Source organism: Phocoena sinus, chromosome X (assembly GCF_008692025.1).
Source record: "Phocoena sinus isolate mPhoSin1 chromosome X, mPhoSin1.pri, whole genome shotgun sequence".
In the NCBI taxonomy this organism is placed as follows: domain Eukaryota; kingdom Metazoa; phylum Chordata; class Mammalia; order Artiodactyla; family Phocoenidae; genus Phocoena; species Phocoena sinus.
The window spans coordinates 18,358,763-18,377,764 of NC_045784.1; the positions used below are offsets into that span (position 1 = coordinate 18,358,763).

The 19,002-nt window shown below is 45.0% G+C and overlaps 1 protein-coding gene across 1 annotated transcript in view; it reads right to left on the minus strand.

The window, feature by feature from the left end:
- Positions 1 to 367: 367 nt before the first annotated feature.
- The window catches only part of SMPX (small muscle protein X-linked), a 52,593-nt gene continuing 33,958 nt past the window's right edge, over positions 368 to 19,002 (minus strand). Inside the window, exon 5 of the mRNA XM_032620659.1 lies at positions 368 to 797. The gene's annotated coding sequence lies outside the window, so the exon portion shown is untranslated. The remainder of the gene's footprint in view (positions 798 to 19,002) is intronic.

Sequence of the window (19,002 nt, forward strand, 5' to 3'; positions counted from 1 at the left end):
AGCTAAGGTATGAGCTGCCCCTCGCTTTCATTCTGATGTCTCAGCTTTACTTTATTGTGCCTTATAATGGACTCTACTCCATCTGGCCAAAGGGAATTTCTGAGCGTCTATGGAGGTAAAATGCACTCACCATAAAAGCTCTCCCTGAAGGAGGAATGTCAGTGATGCCCAGTTCCTCAGGCATTACTTAACTTCATTTGCAATGATAAGTCAGCCATAGCTTTACCTGTGGTCCCCAGTAATTCAGAATGAGAAGCCCCCACTTAGGCAATGTGGAATTTGGTTGGCGCTTACATCTCATTTCTATCCATGTGGGGGAATATGTAGCTATCTGAAGATACGAAAATTAATGTAGTCTAGATTCACATTTTACATTTACTCAAATATTTATTTGAACTCATAAAAAGTTTATTGACATAATTTAGAAGATGAAGAACTAAAATACATTCCAAATATTGACCAAAATAGTGTGGGAAGTCGCTCAGAGAACTTTCAATCAAAATCATTGCTATGCATATTGCCATATCCTTCTCCATAGAATCATATCCCTCCTCAAAACCACACCCTCCCAAGTGGTGAATTCTTGAGCTGATTTGCTCTGCAAGCTGCCGAACGTGAAGATAAAGTAAGTAGTGCAGCCAGCTAGAAGGAAGAGATATAAATGGACAACCAGGACGTTTCTGCTAGAGTCTTAGGCATTCGGGAGGTACGTAATCTTCATACAAATATATAAAACTTTTCAGTGAGCTATTTTCATTTGAATCCATTCTCTTACTCTTCAATTCTTCACATCAAGCCTGCAAAGGAAAAAGCAAAGGAACCGTTAGTTGAGTTTCCATGAGGTACTTTTAGGGACAGCTTGTAAATCAATATGATAGGTACAAGTCAAAATTGAAGGCCTCATTTTCACTTGAAAACTTCATTTCTTGATTCCATGAAGGTAATACGTGAACTATGAGTAGAAGGTGTGACCATCAACTCTGGCTCTAGTGATCTGAGTAATTCTAAACTAAAGGAGGATGGCTTCCTTCTGAAGGATTAGACTATAATGCCGACCTTATGATTATGACTTGCAAGACCTTTGGTGCCTTGGTAAATTTGCATTCATGGCTCCCATCCTCCACCCCTCCCTAGAGCCACCTCCATGGCCATGTAACTTTTTAGTTTCCTACCATCATGAGTAGGGTAGGATTCCTCATGCCTGAGGTTAGCCATGTGACTTGCTTTGGCCAACAGGATGAGGTAGAAGTGATGGTGTGTCAGTTCTGAGCCTGAGCCTTAAGAGGGATCACGTGTTTTGGTTTTCCCTCCTGCATGTCTGCCATTGCCACAAGTAGGGTATGCCCAGGCTTGCCTGTGGGTTCCTGGAGAAGGATGGGCAGCATGTGGAACAGAGCCCCCAGCTGACACCGATACATTAGTGAGCCCAGCCTAGATCAGCTAAGCCACAAACACATGAGCCAGAGTAATAAATGCTTTTGTTTTAGGGCATTGGATTTGGCAATGGTTGGTTATGCAGCCATAGCTAATTGATACGGTGCCATTTCTTTTAAAGGCTCTTGCAGTGCCGAGATGGTTGAACACTATTCACCCATTTGTTTTCCATTATTCTTTGCTGCCTTTTCTTGCATGCTTTACTTATGTGGATGGGCTGAATCTTTTCTAAGAAATAGAATGCTTACTTTTTTTAGTACCAATGGCTGTAGAAACAAAACTCCACAGACAAGGATCCCCCCACCCCCGCTGCGGCAGTCACTATGACTTGGCTCTCTCCATATCCATTCACAATCCCCTTCGCCCTTGCTTTTCTCTACTCCAAAGGCTGGTAGCCAAATACTCTCTTTCCCAGTCTCTCTCATGGCTTGGGGCAGCCATGTGACGCAATTGTGGCCACTGAGCCCCGAGGAGAATTCTGCAGCAGAAGTCTTTTAGAAAGTTTTGCTTTCCTGTGTATTTCTTTAGAGATTACAAAGCCTGTTGCATCACTTAACAGTTACATAGCATTGCTGTGATGCAGGTTGTATTATACTCATTGTTGAGATGAAACACCTAGAGGTTCAAAGAGCCAAGTGAGTAGCCCAAAGTCTCATAGCTGGTAAAGAGAAAAGCTGGGATTTGAATTCCTGTGTCCTGACTGTAGGGCTCCTTCCACTCCACTAACGGGAAGGTTTGGATGGTTTTTGAACTGGAGGGGAAGGTAGGAAGGCATCATTGACTGCAGAACTGAAAATGTTACCAACAGCCATCAGCACTGGGTCACGTATTTTTTCTAGCATTTATTTCTCTTTGTTAGAAACTCAGTTTTTAGTCCAGGTCATTCACCAGGAAGAAGCAAGATACCATCTCCTTCCCAGCCCAGGATTTCCTGGCTGAAATGTACTTTGTTGACCAGCAGCTTCCCAGCGTCACCAGGGCGCCCGCCTCCCCATGCCAGTCTGTTTCTCCCTCGCGCAACCTGAACCGAGTTTGTTGGACACTCACTGCTTGTGTAACGTGATTCAAGCCTTCAGGCCACTCCCTCTTGCCTGATAACTTTAGACTAAAATCCTCCCCTCCCCCCATGGCTCTCCACATCATAGGCTGTGGTGTAATTAATTGCCTATATGCATCCTCTCTCCCGGCTCATCTCTTTCCCGCCATAGCTGTCCCGCCTCTAGGCCGTGACCTTCTGAAGGGTATGAACATGCCCTATTCGTTTTTGCATCCCATTTCCTATCTGGCACCTGACACAAAGCGGGAGCCTAGGGATTGGTGAGGTGGAGTGCTGGAGGGGTGAGAGCAGGACAAGAAGTGGGATCGGAGTGCTGGTGAGGTAGCAGGAGTGGGCGAGGGACCGAAGATGCAGGAAACCGGCAGTGTTGATGAGCTGCGCTGCGTCCCCACTGTGCTGTCACACCTGTCCTAGGCCCCAGCCGTAGCCCCATCATGGCCAGCGTGTGCCCAAGCCATTTTACTGCTGTGGTCACTGTGCTGGGTGACATATGGCCGGTCTGTCTGGCCGAGTGAGAGGCCCAGCACAAGCTGCCCTTGAAACCGAGACATTCCTTGGGCTTCTCTGAGCAGCACGGAAGGGGTGATGATTCATAGTAAATTGTCACTGAAGCCTGTTCTGTGAGGTGGCATTTCTCTCCAAGAAGTGTCCAGACTGTGAAGCCTCATCTGCAACCAGAAATAGGAACCATTTCTATCACAGGCTTGATATGCGGACTTTGACCCCCACACGTCTGTCTCACATCGGTGGAATTATAGCTATACTGAGAAAGAGAGGATGAGCCATTTGCAGTGACCCTCCAGTGACTGTTTAAAAACCCTAAGATGCCCCTCATGACCGGCTTCGGCTTGTGGACCTCTCTGACTTTAAGACAGTTTTGGAAACATAAGGAAACCTTGATGCAGTTTGCCCAGACCACCATGGCCACTGAGATCACCATATTATTTAGGAAAAGCAAATGCACAGTTCTTTATGCAGTACTAGCCCCAGGGGAACTGTGCTTCATATGGGGATGGAGGAACCACTGACTTTACACAGTGACCTCATTTAATCTACAAAGTGAGCCCTGGTCTTCCTTGTAGAAGGAACTGGGCAGGAGGCAGCTGATGGAACAGAGGAGTCACTGCAGTTGTTGTTCTGCAGACCACCCTTCCCTCCCCCAGCTTCCCCTCTCCCTCCCAGATCCCAGGAGAATTTGAGAGGGCCCAGCAGCCCTGGACACAGGACACTGCTGATGGCCAAGGTCACAGATGGTCCTTCCAGGAGTGCAAGGCCCCGAGAGGACCAGAGTCTCCGTCCTTGGCCTGGTGGGACTCCGGGTGTTCTCAGAACACCTTTATGTTACCGGAATACCAGAATCCAGGAACTCAGAGACCTGGGTGAGGGCTCAAATTTAAAAATGGGAACAATGGGAAGGGATCCAGAGCTAAAATTGCCCCTGCTGTAAAGCACACTTGTTTGTCGGGGTGCTGGAATGCAAGTGTGTTGGGTGGTATCCCAGGCCACACTGCTTTGCTGCCTAGACAACAGCTGTCAGCTATTCTCCTGTGTCCTGTTCTCCTGTCGGGGACATTGGTGAGAATGATGGAGAATGCGAGGCCCCCTGCGGAAAAGTCACTCTCCAGCTACCGCACACCCCTTTTGTACCCAAAGCAAAAAAGTTTACATTGGGAAAGGCACACCTTGGCTGGTGCAAGGGTGATACGCGAGATATCTCCCGTGTGTCACTGTAGGTCCAGGCTGAGGAGCATGTGATGTTTACGCCCTGCCCCGACCCATTTATAGCTGTGTTACTCATACTTGCCGCAGCCCCACACACATCATTTAGGAAATGGAGTCCACTCAGCACTGCTCTGCATTTGGTCCTTTCACCAGACACTCGGGGGCGGTGCAATGATTACTTCTTCCTACATGGTGCTAAATCATAGAGCCATAAACACAGTGGCACTCAAACGTAATCGAGAGAAAGGCCGTGCCTCGTGTTCCATCTGGTTCCGTATGCAATGACTGACCAGGCACCCAGAGCAAACTGGTTGAAGCTCTGGAGTTTGTTAGAGGGCATTTGTGGAGTCCCCTAGAGCTCCTAGCACACCTCCACGCCAAGGTCGGGGACCCAGGAAGTGCACGGCGTGAAACTGCACCCGGATAACTCCAAACCCAAGACTATTTTATCCCCACCAGCCACTCATAGAGTAAAAGAAACAAAGCTCTAAGTAAAAACTTCTAAAACTTTTTTCTTAAACTGCAAAATATCCACCCAAATTGGGTTTTGTGCGTCATGAAGCCTTTGGTGGCTAAAATAAAAATGGAAATGTTTCTACCAATAACTAGTAAAAGCAGGGAAGAGCAGAAAGACACAAAGAGCAGGACATTTTGGGGGTAAAATTCTGCACCTAAAATCCAGAGTCAACAGTGTTACGTGCTGGGTGAGGAGAATTTGAGTAACCTTAAGGAGAAGGCAAATTGCATGTCCAGGTCAAATCATTAAAAATAAGCTCAAAAGGGGTTTTTTAATCCTACTGTACTGAGAGTTTGTTGCCTTGGATATCAAGTCAGGGTTCGGCAGGTGAGACAACATTGAATTTGTTTGGGGAGATCTTGGTGGAATAAGGGGTATAATCCAAGACCAGTCACCACTGGTGGCTGCTAGTTTTGTGGTCAATTTCTCCATCTGTCAGAGCACAGACCACCCTGTTTCTAAAGGGGCCACAGATTTTACTGGAGAAACACTGGCCCGAGACTCCCTAGTAAAGCAGAGCTCGATAACGCACAGAGGTAGACAAAGTAATGAACAAGTCGAGTAGACTGCTGTCTTAACAAGAGGTTCCAAAGATGGCAAAACCCTTCTATGTTGTTTAGGCTTGAGCATTTGAGACCTAGGGACAATGGCGCTTACATCAGAAATACCCAGTATCCTCTTAGAACTGTCTGGCACGGTCTCTGGCAGTCAGAGGTCCTGGGACATCCAAACGGAAAAGCAGTTTCTTGACATAAAGTTAACATATGAAATAAATGTAGGCCTCCCTGTCTCTCTCTAATAAGGCATCCTGGAAAGCACATTGTCACAGAGATTCCCTTAGAGCTGATTGACATTTTGTTTGTTTATTTTTACAGTAACAATTATGGAAGTCAGTGGTCCATAGTCTCAGTATTCAAATTAAAAACCTGGCCATTGGTACACCATCAGGCAGATATAAAAGCTTTATAATCCTCTAAAATAGTAAAACTGTTTTCAAAGATTGAATGGAACTTGAGTTTTCTTATTGCTCCTCCTTTTATAAATTAGGAAATTAGGGAATTCCCTGGCGGTCCACTGGTTAGGACTCCACGCTTTCACTGCCGAGGGCCCGGGTTCTGCCCCTGGCCAGGGAACTAAGATCCCACAAGCTGCGCAGCACGGCCAAAAAAAAGAGAGAGAGAGAGAAATTAGGAAATTAAAATCCAGAGGAGTTGAATCCAAGGTGAAGGTCCAAGGTCACACAGCTAGTTAATGGCTGGTCCAGGATTAAAAGCCTGTCTGGAGCTCTTAGCCCCTACAATAAATCTTTACATGTTGACGGTATTAGAGGCACCTTGCATGAACAACTGATACATAGAAATGTACCTGTAATGTAAAAATAATTTGACTTGGCATTCTTGTACTTGTTCTAATGAACATCCAATTTTAATTTCAAAAGATATGTTTGCCTTGTCAGAATTTAGTAGAGTTTTTAAAAATATTTTTAGAGAGTAAAATGCACAAATCTTAAGTGAACAGCTTCATGAATTATTTTATGTATGTATATACCCATGTATGGCTCTTATTTTTACATAACTCTTAAATACTACCCTGTATGCCAGTAATATATCATCAAGGTTTTGTTTGTTTGTTTGAGAAATACTAGTTCCAAGAGACGATAAAGCAAGTTTCACCTTTGGAAGAGAGGGAGGGGAGGGGAGGGAAAAAAATCTTTCCATGGTCAGATAAATTGAGGAATACGGGGTTAAGCACAGATAAACCATTTTCTTCGTTTTAGAGCTCCTCAGAGCTTTAAATATACAAATATATATTGTGTATATTGGGTGTGAGGATGATATCATGTAGCATTTCAAAATTTACTTGATTACTGAGTCATTTATCCAGTTTTTTACTGTTTGTATTCTTTTTCATTTATCATTCATTATAGCACAGATAGTGTGCATACTATTCCATCAGGTGGATATATGAGTTGAATTAATCGTAATCCTATTGTTGGACACAGGTTCTTAATCAATTTTGCTATCATAAGTGAACAAAACTTCTCCCACACCTTCTCCCACACGTTTTCTTTAGGATGGCGTCCATCGAGGCCTAAGTGGGTTGGAGGACATACAAATCCACAGTGGCTGGAACTTTCTCCATTTACTAAGCCCCACACCCTCATCATCTAGACTGGCATAGCGCCTGCTGTACAGAAGACAATATCTGTTGAGGGAATGAGAAAGTGTCCATTCCATGATCATTTTCCCACTTATTTTTGTGAATATTACAAGAGAAAAATTGCTAACTCTTTTTTCATTGAGTATCCCCCTTTGAATACTAGTGAGGCATATTTTCTCATGGCTTCTCTACTAATTATACATCTACTTCTGTGAATTGTGAGTTCATTTCCTTTATTTATGTATTAAGGTGTTAATGTTTTGCTTCCCAATTTGCATGGGCTCTTTATAAATTGTACACTTCATGCAAAACAGTTTTCTTGATAGAGTTCACCATTTAATGTTTGGGTTTTTTTTTTTTTCAAGTACGGAATTGATTTTTAATTAGCAAGATTTTGAGGGATGATTTTGATGGCTCTTCTTTAAAAAGCTATCTGGGCAAGCTTAAATCAATGCCTTCATTTTTTTCCCCAAATCAGTCCAACCGTTATTCTTAAAGTTAGTTATGGCCAAATCGTCCCTTTTGAAGCCTTCATCAAAGGCCTTTAATTTTATCACCTTAAAAGTGATAAGATGTCAAAAAAGAAGGATGTTCATGGAAAGAAAAGCATCGCCTTGGAGATGTGGGGTCTTATTTAGAAGCTGTGGTAAATCACTCCTAAAGTTGGGGAGGGGGGTGAGTTTTTTTAAACCCCCCAGAACAGGAGCTCAAACTTGGCTACACATTAGAATCATCTGGTGAGTTATTAAAACTTCGGAGGCCCAGGCTGCCCCAGAGCAATGACATCAGCGTCTCTGCGGGTGGGCTCAGTATTTTTTAAAGCTCCCAGGCTTCTGATGTGCAGCCAAGGTTGCGAACCGCTGACCTGGGAGCACTTCTCAGACTTTAATGTCCAGAGGAAGTACTTGGTGATCCTGTTAAACTGCAGATTCTGACTCAGGAGGCCCGGGATGGGGCCTGAGGTTGTACATTTCTAGCAACCTCTCAAGGGATGCTGTTGCTGTTGGCCCATGGACTACACTTTGAGAATCGAGGGTCTAGAGCAGTGATTCTCAACGAAAGGGATGGTATTTTGCCCCCCAGGGGCCATTTGGTGATATGTGGAGACATTTTTGGTTATTAAAACCAAGAGGAGGGAGTGCCACTGACATCTAGTGGGTAGGGCCAGGGATGTGCTAAACAGCCTATAGGCCCCAGGACAACCCCCACTCCAAAGAGTTATCTGGCCCAAATGTCAATAGTGCTGAGGGTGAGAAACCCCACTCTAGAGAGGGCTGGTTCTGTGAACAAAAATGATCCCAAACCTGAGCTGGAAGGCTGTCTGCTCTGGTGTGATGAGTGGTCCCTTCTGAGAAGCATTTCTGATAAAACATATGAGTGATTTTTTTCTGATCAACTTTAATGAGATTAAGATCCCCTTGTGGGAAATTAGATTTACCTGCCTCACTAAATTAGCCTTGTGACAGAGTTTAAAGACCACTTGTACCCAGTCTAACAGTGTTGTCTAACCACATTTTTTCCTATTCCACGTTTTTGAACTGGCTTTTTGAAGCCTCTTTAAGCAGCTTTGAAGTAAAGCTTTGACATGTGCTGGCAATGAATTCATCAGAGAAATTGCTTCAACACCCTTTGCCTTGCCAGCCTCCAAGCTGCTTCCCAGGTGGACCCTGTCTATAAATTCAACTGTTTACTGAGTGCCTTCTGTTGGGAGACATTGTAGTGCAGACTCTGCTTTCAGATCCCAGCAATCCTACTTTCTAGCTGCTTCACCTTGGGTAAGTGTTCTATTAAGTACAGGAAAGTAACAGTACCAAACTCCCAGGGATGTTGTGAGAATAACATATTAAAGTGTTCAGCAGAGTGCTTCCCACATAGTAAATGCTCGATAAATGTGAACTGCTACTATTACTCCAAGCTGAAGACCCAAAAAAGCTTGTAGGTCGACGTGCCTGCCCTCCTCCTCTGCCGTCCAAGCAAGACTGAGTCTTTGTTGTCTTGGCGTCAGGCTCTTTGTGGCACTGATGGTTGGTGGAGGTCTAAATGGGCGGAGAGCACTGAAAGCAGTGAATTGAGTTGAAATTACAGAAAAAAGAAGGGCTGGGGCAATCGGATAACCGGATTCTGGGGAAAGGATGAAAAGACATTTGGGATAAGAAGTCTCTAGGATGAAGGACTTTCAGGCTGATAATGAATCAAGAATGTTTAGGTCACTTTACAGTGTTAATCGTAGGTGAAGATTTGCATTCCTTTTTGACACCGCTTTCGATGATCAATTTATGTTTCTTTTGGAGGAGGCTCTGTGCTTAAATGTGCTTAAATGGTCTTAAAGGTGGAAACCAGATGCCTGGTTTTATTTTGGTTACATTATATGCCAGAAAATGTATTAAGTAGGCACTGTGGATACACTAGTGGGTAAGTTATCCCCCTTCATGGAACTGAACATCTAGAAGGAAAGTCAGACAAGAAAATAAGTGATGGCAGTCCATTCCTCCATGGTGATGGGTGCAGCTGTGATGGGACAAAGGCAGCTGTGGATGCTTTATCCAGTTTAAGGGGCTATGGAAAGGCTTTTCCAAAGTTGTATTTAAACTGAGACCTGAATGATGGGTAGGAGTTAGCCCGCTCATGGGTAGGGGAGGAGAGAGATTGGAATATAATGTTCTGAGCATGTATAAAGGCCTAGAGTCAGCATGACACCTCCCTGAAGTGGCTTGGAGCAAGGGATGCCCTGAGTGGGCAGAAATGCCAGTTGGGAGAACCTGGTGAGTCTGAGTCAGCTGGTGCAGGCCCTGGGGGCCGTGTGGAGCCACTGAGGCCTGTTCTGCAGGGCAGTGACATGATCACTTTTGTGTTTTTACTTTTTTAAAAAACCTGTTTACTGCAGGGCTCTGGTGAGGAAAAACGAGGGAGAAAAGGCTTTAAGGAGTGAAGGGCACAGGTCACTCTGACAGCTGTGGGCTATTAATGCTCCGATTGTTCGTTGAGGTCATGTTCATGGCAGCAACAAGCATGGTGGATGAATGGAGTTTGCAAACCTTCTTTCAAGGTGAAAGAGGGGTCAAACATTTCAGAAACTCACAGCACTTATCCAAGGGCTCTCGCCTGAGGATTGAGAAAGGCAGCCCCTCACCATCAGCAAGGGCCCAGGGACTCCCCACCGAAGGATCTCTGCTCCAGATCTCAGACTTCCAGCAGGGGCTTAGAAAAATTCCCACGGGCCTCCCACTTTATTTGGAGAACTAAATACGAGACAAATCACACGTGACCACAGACTGCCGGGTGGGCTCTCACCTGGCAGTGCGCAGTATTTTGTGGGCTAGGAAGAATCTGAGCTTAAACAAAGCAGAAATGGACAGTTTTTCCGATCCCATGGCTTAATTTATTGAACAGGGGAAATAAGCCTTGGGAGGAAGAAGGACCCATTCCTAACGATTTAACCATTAATAAAGCCCTACTATAAATGGAACTCAGGAGAGAAGGTAGCTTGTCAGAGGGCGAAGAAGTGGCCCCATTAGGCGAAATAGGTCAGGCAGGGAGAAAGTCGCCCTGTTCCTGCTAGTTACATTGATCAGAGTGACAAGCCTTGTTGTTTTTTAACTGTTTGAAAAAGGATAGAGAATAAGAGGTTTCTTTCTGGTTGTTGTCCTTCTTAGAAGATGGCTGTTTCAAAGAGGATCCTGAAAGGAAAAGAACTGATAGTATTTATTACAGTTTTGAGTTTTGTGCCTAAAAACCTGTGTGTATGTGTTTTCAGAAACATAAGTTTTTACCGAAAAAAATTCTGTGCTTCTCCTAGGGAGTCCCTATGGCTGATCACTGTCTTTCACTTGGGATTAATGAAACAGCAACTCCTAAGGAGGGTGGCCTTTCCATTGATTTTTGGTGTTGCTCTCTGCTTTTTTTCACCCTCGGAAATCAAGAGAGAACAGGAAAACTATCACAATAGGAGAACAAAGCGAGGAGAGGGAGTAGTATACAAGCTAAGATTTAACCCTCCAACCCTGACTTTTTAGTTTACTTCTGGATTTGCCCTCCTTAAGAGGTTCCACTTTCTTCTCCTTCTTTTTGGAGCACCTCCTCCCTAATGACTCAAGGAAGTGAAGAAAAACGTTTCCCAAGTGCTCAGAGTTTGCACTTTGCTTATATGTTGTCTGGTTTATAAAAGCTTCTGCTGTTAAAAACATCATGGAAACTGGCTTCACATTTGGAAATAATCTTTCTAATCTCTCCAAAGATAAACAACATTTGGTGTTTTAAATAAATACAAGAACTTGTGGATGGTGAGGATCAGTAAGGTTAAAAGAAAAGCAAATACTGAAATGTTAAGGCTATGTGACTTTGGGCAAAACCTCACTTCTCCAGACCTCAGTTTTCTCATCTGTAAAAAAAGAAAAAGAAAAAAGAAAGAGGGGTAGGCTGCTGTGTAGGCACCCTCCCAGATGGCCCCCAGTGCGTCTTGCCACCTGGCATTCATACCCTTGTATAGACCTGTCCAACACCAAGTAAAGCTGACTTGTGTAACCAATAGCATATTACAGAAATGACAGAGTGTGACTTCCGAGACTGGGTCATAAAAACCAATGCAGCTTCAGCCTTGCTCTCTCTTGGGTCACTGACTCTGGGGGAAGCCACCTGTCATGTTGTGAGGGAACTCAAGCAGCCTAGTGGCACCAAGGCCTCCTGACAACAGTCATCACCAATCAGCTAGCTGATCACCTTTAAGATGAGTGCGCCAGATTAAAAGTGGATCTTCTAGTCTTAGTCAAGGGTTTAGATGACTGCAGTCCCAGCCAGTATCTTGACGGCAACCTCATGAGGGATGCCAGCCAGAGTCATGCAGCTCAGCCACTTCTGAATTCCTGACCCACAGAAACTCTGAGATAATATTATTGTTTTAAGCTGCTAGGTTTGGGGTAATTTGTTATACAGCAATATATAACTAATACGGTTGCCTTAAGCCAAGTCCAGCTCTTATATTTTATATGTCAATGAATAGGTGTTATTTCTGGGAATCCTGAAAAGTTGGCATTTCATTTATGTCAAAAACCAGATCCTAGCTGCAGGGTAGGACTGTATTGCTTCAGGCATTTCTAAAAAGATGAGTAGCCAGTCTCTAGAGACATGGCGTCCTGAGAACTCATGAATTCAACTTTGTGGAAGCAGGCCAACACAGCTGGCTGACCTTGAACCAAAGCTTACAGTGCGATAGTTCAGCACCCAGCAATTAGTCCTTAGCACAACGTACCAAAAACGTATCCCACTTATATTATGTCTACACCCAGACACTGAACTTGTTAAAAGAAACTTCAGTGGAATGGGGACTCACCTGGGCTCTGTTCTTAATGAGTCACTCCAAAGGGTGCAACTGGGATTATTTGGAGGGAACAACACCCCTAGCAGTTTTTAGTGTGAGATGAATTGGGATAGGGGTTAAAAGTTGCTGATTTCGTGGTTAAACTCAAGTGACTCTCCAGGGCGGGGGACATATCTGTAAAGCAAGGGGGTATAGAAAGGACCTCTGCGTGGGCCTGGACCTTGGTTAGACCAAGTGGCAGTGGTGGTGCCCTGACCTGTGAGAATATGTCTCTACGTATCTTGGGATAGACACACATCATGACACTAACAAGGCACAGCACACTTACTAGGGGAACCAGCGTGTCTTCAGCCCCTTCTAAGCCCTTCTAAGCTATTTTTTGGACTCATGTGGCAGTCCGGATAACTTAGTATCTCTTCCCCATGTCCTGTCCCAAACAGAGGCTGTGGCTCACCACTGGATCACCCTCTGAATAAATGTACATATATGCTGCATGGCTTTCCAAGAGCGTGTGGCTTTTTTCCATAGTTAGAGACTTTCATCCCAGCCACCTTGATATTCAGCCGAAGAAATACTTTTCCAAACAAGAAGGATTTCAGTTTGGTTTGTCCGTGGAGGATCTGAGAAACATTCTCTAACTGAGTCCTTCTGACCTGAGTTGCACATTAGACTCACCCAGAGGTCTTGTGAAACATACCCTTCCCTCAAGGAATTATGGGTCGGGGTGGGGCTTGGGCAAGTCCAGGTGATCTTGGTGTGCAGTCAGCACTGTGGATGGTCTAACCGTACCCAACAACTTGCTGCTGCCTGACTCCAGGACTAAGATAACTAGAATAAAAATAAGTGATTCTCACCCAGAGCCCAAGGCTGGACAACTCAGTTGTTCAGAAACTGGCTTCAGTTCTTACACCATAATATTTGAGAAAAGCTATACAACTGCCTATCAATCAGCCAGGTAGCTGGGATCCTGGTCCTGTCTTGTATTGGACTTGAAAGATGTTCAAATTTAGAATGTCTTCTGTGTTTTATTTCCACTACCTGGACATCCATAACAGTATGCTTGAATGAAGATGATCAAACCTGGCTTTTTGGTCTCTGCATATATTTGAAACTTGGCAAGGCCTTCCTTAGAAATATTTCTACAGAGATTGGAAAAGTGACTCCTCTTCTTTCTTCCCAACCGCTGCATCCGGAGGTCTCTGTATTATTTCTTACAATGGCATGTGAATCTAAAATTATCTCAATAAAAAGTTTAAAAAGAAAACCAGGTTGTACGGTACATTTGGGCCCTGGTTTGCCAACCCTTGGACTGTAGCAGTGTTAGAAGTTAACAGTTACAGAAATTAATATTGTATCAGTGAGATTAAGTGACTGGTAGGTAAGTTGATGACACTAGCATTCCTCATGCATTATTATTAGGATTATCCCTCATAGTTTACACAGTACATTTCACCCCCATGGAACTTTATCTGCCACATGGAGAATCAGCCTGGGGCAATGGTTCAGAGTCAGGCAGCCTGGATTTGAATTCTGGCTGCCCCACCGTCTAGCTGTGCCACCTTGGGGAGGTCATGTAGCTTCTCTGTGCCTCAGTTTTCTCACCTGTAAAACGGAGCTCTTATGTACACTAACTCATTTAAGAATTACAAGGTAAAGTGCTTGGGACAGTGCCTGACCCTTGGAAGCACTATTATAAGCACTAATGATTGTTGCTTCATTGATGCGTTATGTATCTGAATTTCAGCAAGCAAATTTGGCCTAGTTGCTCACTATACCTTTGGATACTAGCTGTAAGACCGTGGACCAGATAATGGGATAGTTAGGGGATTTGGAATGTCCAGACCTAAGCAATCTAGATTGATGGCTCTAGGTCAGTGGTTCTAAAAGTGTGGCCCCTAAACCAGCAGCGACAGTCCATGGGAACTTGTCAGAAATGCATATTCTCGGGCCCACCCCAGGCCTACTGAATCAGAAACTGGAGGTGAGGCCCAGCAATCTAAGTCTCAGGAAGCCCTCCAGATGATGCTGATGTATGAGAAAGTTTGAGAACCACTACTCTAGGCCAATCCAAAGAGTTTCCATTGCCACAGCCCACAGGATGCTGTCCTTGGTGCTGCCTTGTCCCCACTCTCCTCAAGACCTCAGTTAAATACAGGGACGAGCTTGCTTCTCAAATTAACAGATCAGAGGTGCAAAGCCAGCCTGGAGGGATAACTACACTGTTGGATGCTGGAATGTGGACCTGAAATGATCTCGGTCGGTTGGAAGTGCCAGCCAAAATTTGCAAAGTTGTGATTTTTAACAGTGCTTTATTTTTACCTAATGCAAATTTCTAACTCAAGTTTCTTGGCATTTTAACTCCTACATGTTCAGCGAGGTTGTCAGCAGTGATGGTGGGTATCCAGGCACCACATTTCTATTTAGCACCATGGCCAGGACTGTAGGATTGCAGCAGGTTGACCCTGAGTACAGGAGCGAAGCCCTGCCCATCACCTCTTGGCATTTCATAATTTGATCACCTAGTGAGAAAGGGTGCCTGCCAGGAGAAAACAGAGTCTGCAGTCAATTATGAAGGGATGGCAGTGAGATGGTGGGGAGGTTCGGGGTCATTCTAATGCAGCTGCATTTGCCATCTGTTCTGGTCTCTGAGCGTTATCAGCTGTTTTGTCTTATCTGGGCCACGTGCTCTTCCCATGCACTGGGATTTCCTGCCAGCCAGGGGCTCTAAGAGCAGCTTGGTGGTGTAGCCTGCTCCTGGCCGTGGAAGCAGGTCTATAATTGGCCCATAATTGGATTGGATTTGGCTCAGACTGGCTCCCAGGTTGTCTCTCCCCTGACAGACAACCAGAAGTAGACTTCATATATAATTCTGCAGGGAATCTGGGATGCCATTTCTTGGCTGTTGCTGACAATGGAGAGCTTTCCAGAAGAGTTGACCTTTAGGGTGATGATTTGGGACTATCTTAGAGTGAAGTTTTCCCCAGGCCCATTGGTTTGCCACCTGGTCTTTCTGAAATTAAGACATTTCAACCAGATTTTCAAATTTCATGATCAAATGTGTGTGTGTGTATAAATGATACAGTATGTTTTTTTAATTAGGCAGCAAGAAAACAGTAAATAGAAATGGAAATTGAGATAGTACCTTTCCTTTGAAATATATGTATAGATCTAAGTGGGTAGCTTAATCCTAGCTCTCTTTCTCTGTCAGTGAGAGAAGTCCCTCTGGGTATAAGCAGAGCCATTACCTGTCCTGGACCACAGCACAGTTTGTAACTCACCCCTCCTTGGCACCTGCCGCACACTGCATTGGTGGTCCTACTTTTCTGATTAAAAGGGATCACACTCATTTTCTACAGATGGACTTGACTAGACTTAATAATTAGTCTTAGAACAAACTTCCTCTTGAGGGACATGACGATACATCCCACAATCTTCCACCCTGGGTGAAGCTGGAAGTCACATAAGAATGAACTGCAAATTCAATTCCTGCCCTACCTGTCTCATAGAACTGTTGTGAGCCTTGAAAGAGAATGAACACAGAAGTATGGTGGAATTCTTAAAAATCAAGGGCAAGGGCTTGTTAATATTATTACTACAAGTAGGTTCTAGTTAAAAGATGGGATTTAAAACATGCCATAAAACTCTAAATAAGCCTCTGTTTCCTCATTGCCAAGTTCATGGCTTCCCCTAAGGTGGCCATTTCCCAGTCTCCAAGCTGCCATGTTATGCGGCACCTGTATTTATTACTGACTGCCTACCTGTTTCACTCTTATTACAAAGTAGACATGACTTAATTGTCAAATTAAGTAACATCAGAAAGAGGGAGAAAACACTCCTGGAGAATAATAAGATGGGGAGGTTGGATGTGAATGGGGATAAGCCAGGACAGGATGTCATGGAGCAGACACAAAGGCACTTCTGGATGTTTAGATCGATATGGATCTTGTTTTAGTTTCCGGACCAGACTTCAATAGTACACAGTCTGTGTACAAAAGATTACTAAAAAGATGAGATGCCTCTTTTTTTGGCCATCAGGCCCGTTCAAAATGCTCAGTAAAATGGTGTCTGAAATGCATTGTTTTACTTTTCCTTGATAGTAAGAGAATGGCAGCTTGACTCTTTAAATATTTCTTTAACTGATTCTCTTCAGAGAAAGATCAGAAATTGCAAACTGGACATATTTGGTAGTTAAAAGTGGCTGGGGAGGGGGTAGAGATCCCTTGAAGTCTCCAAAATCAAATGAAAGTGCTGAAGTGAAATGCTTGTCATTTTGCTGGCTTTGGAAATAGGAGCTGCTGCAGGTTTTGAAAAATGGGACTGCAGTGCCTCCTCCAGGAGAAAGATGGTACCTGCAGATTAGAAATCATCTCAGGAATACTTCAAGGAGGGGTCCTCCCAGGTACTTACAAGGGTCTCAGTGAGCTCAGATTAGTCACAAACAATTAATGAGTTTTCTTTTTCAGTGAGCTTTTTCATACTCCTTGGGGAAATATGCAGAGCCACTCTTCAGAGAGTATTTCATTTAAAAACCAACCAACCAACACTTGGCCTTGGAAGAAAGGGGCTGAGAGCAGAGGGCATGAGCAAGGTGTGGGGACAACAAAGGGAAGGACATTTTCTGGATGCCGCTTTGTGCCAGGTGCCCCATCTGAGTCAACTCACTGTCTTTATGGTTGCCTCTGAAGATCGGGATTATCATTTCTGTTTATAGACGTGGTTCAGAATGGTCAGGAACTTGCCCAAGGTCACAGACTTACTACGTGACATAGCCGGAAGTAGAGCGCAAGTCTGTCCGACTACATCCAGCGTGTCCAGTGCTCAGTGTCTTAAATTAAGTTGGTAACGTGCTATCGTTAGTAATAATAATAGCTCCCACTGCACTGGGGACTTTGTACACACCATGTGTTTCTCACCCTCGACACTCCTGACATTTCTTGTGGGGGGCTGTCCTGCATGTTGTGTCATGTTTGGTGGCATCCCTGGCCTCTACCCACTAGATGCCAATAGTACCCACCCTGCGTTGTGACAACCAAAAATGTCTCCAAACATTGCTTAATGTCCCTTAGGACGGGGAGCGAAATTGCCCCCGTGAGGTAGGCATTTCTCTCATTTTTCAGAAAAAGAAACAGAGTGCTAAGCCAAATCACAGACCAAGAGAATAACAAAACCAGGGCATGAACCTATGCCTGCATCACCTCTAAGGTGTGTGCTCTTCAACCTTCTTTCAGTAGAATATTTGTTTTGTAACATCCTGTCTAGAATCTCTGTCACTTGTATTCAAAGGCCATGACATGTTTCTTCCTGCTGCAGCTGTTATGTGCTAAGGTCCCCTCTCACATTCACACCCAACTAGACTGGGAGTCCCTCGGGGGACATTGTCTTGTATTGCCTACCGTTAGTGTGATAGTGCCCGGCATGGAGTAGGTGCCCAGATGTTCACTTACTAAAGGAGTGAATTCATTCCAGTACTTTAACCCTTTCTGTTCAAACTCAGTTCATGCTGTTAACTTGTTTTATGGAGAAAAAGGTTAATTCGGCCAAAGTAAATTCCAGGTAGCCCAAGTACAAAATGATTAGGAAATTAAAATTGAGTCTGAATAAATGGATGTTTGAACACTCAGAATTTAATAACCCCGTTTGGTAAGTTTTCAGGAACTGCTGCTCCTGGAACTAAAGAGCGGCCATGGTTCCTATCATTTGTATCTAAAATTGGGCCTCAGGCAAGAGCTAGGCAGAAAAATGTGTATGACGTGCTAAGGATTCGGCTGCGCGTGTGACACGTCACGGAAGGAAGTGTCAGTGTCCTTTCTAGAAGGCATCCTGTGACTTCTGGGTGGTAAGACAGGCTTGCTTTCTGCTGTTTTTCCAGCAGTCAAGATGAATGGTTCTGAGCAGTCTTTGTGCTACCCGCCTGGTCAAAAACGACTCCAGTCTGTCCGCTGCTTAAAAGAAATTGTCCCTCAGTGAGAAGCCAATTGACTGTCCCTGCCTGGGATTAAAGCAGCCACCACCTCGCCATCTGCGTAAAGCCCTAAACCGGAGGGTGTGGAATGATCAGTTCCCGGGCAGGGAGCCGTGGCGAGGGAGTACAAGTTAAATGTGCAAGTCTCAATTTCCCCCTCGTGACTCTTTCTCCTTCTCAAATGCCACAACGTGCGGGGGGAGTTAAAACGAGCAGCGTTGTCACGATGCAGCCAAGCCTGATTAGACAGCCTGGAATTGACTTCCCCAGTTTTCTACGTGGGCTGCACACAGCATGAGAAGGCATGAAAGAAAAGGCTTCATGGGTAGGAAACGGCTGCCTCTTTTTTTTTTTTTTTTTTTTTGCCGTACGCGGGCCTCTCACTGCTGTGGCCCCTCCCGCCGCGGAGCACAGCCTCTGGACGCGCAGGGTCTGTGTACGGCCCAGCCGCTCCGCGGCGTGTGGGATCCTCCCGGACCGGGGCACGAACCCGTGTCCCCCGCATCGGCAGGCGGACTCCCAACCACTGCGCCACCAGGGAAGCCACGGCTGCCTCTTGATGACACAGAGACGCCTGCCAAGCCCTCCCTCAGCCCAGGAGCAAAGGAGGGCTCTGCAGAGGCCTGGCCTTCCTCTGCTGCAGTTTTGTCAGCATTGGGCCAGGGCCACGGCATCCCAGGCGCAGCCACCACTGCTGCTGTTCCATCCCCTCTCCTTCCTCTTCCCCTCCTTTCCTTCCTTTCCTTCGCTGCCTTGGCTTTTCTCTCAGTGTCTCTCTCATGCTTTCTCTGATACTTACAGACAGAAATGAACCCTCTGTTTTTCCAAGACCCTGA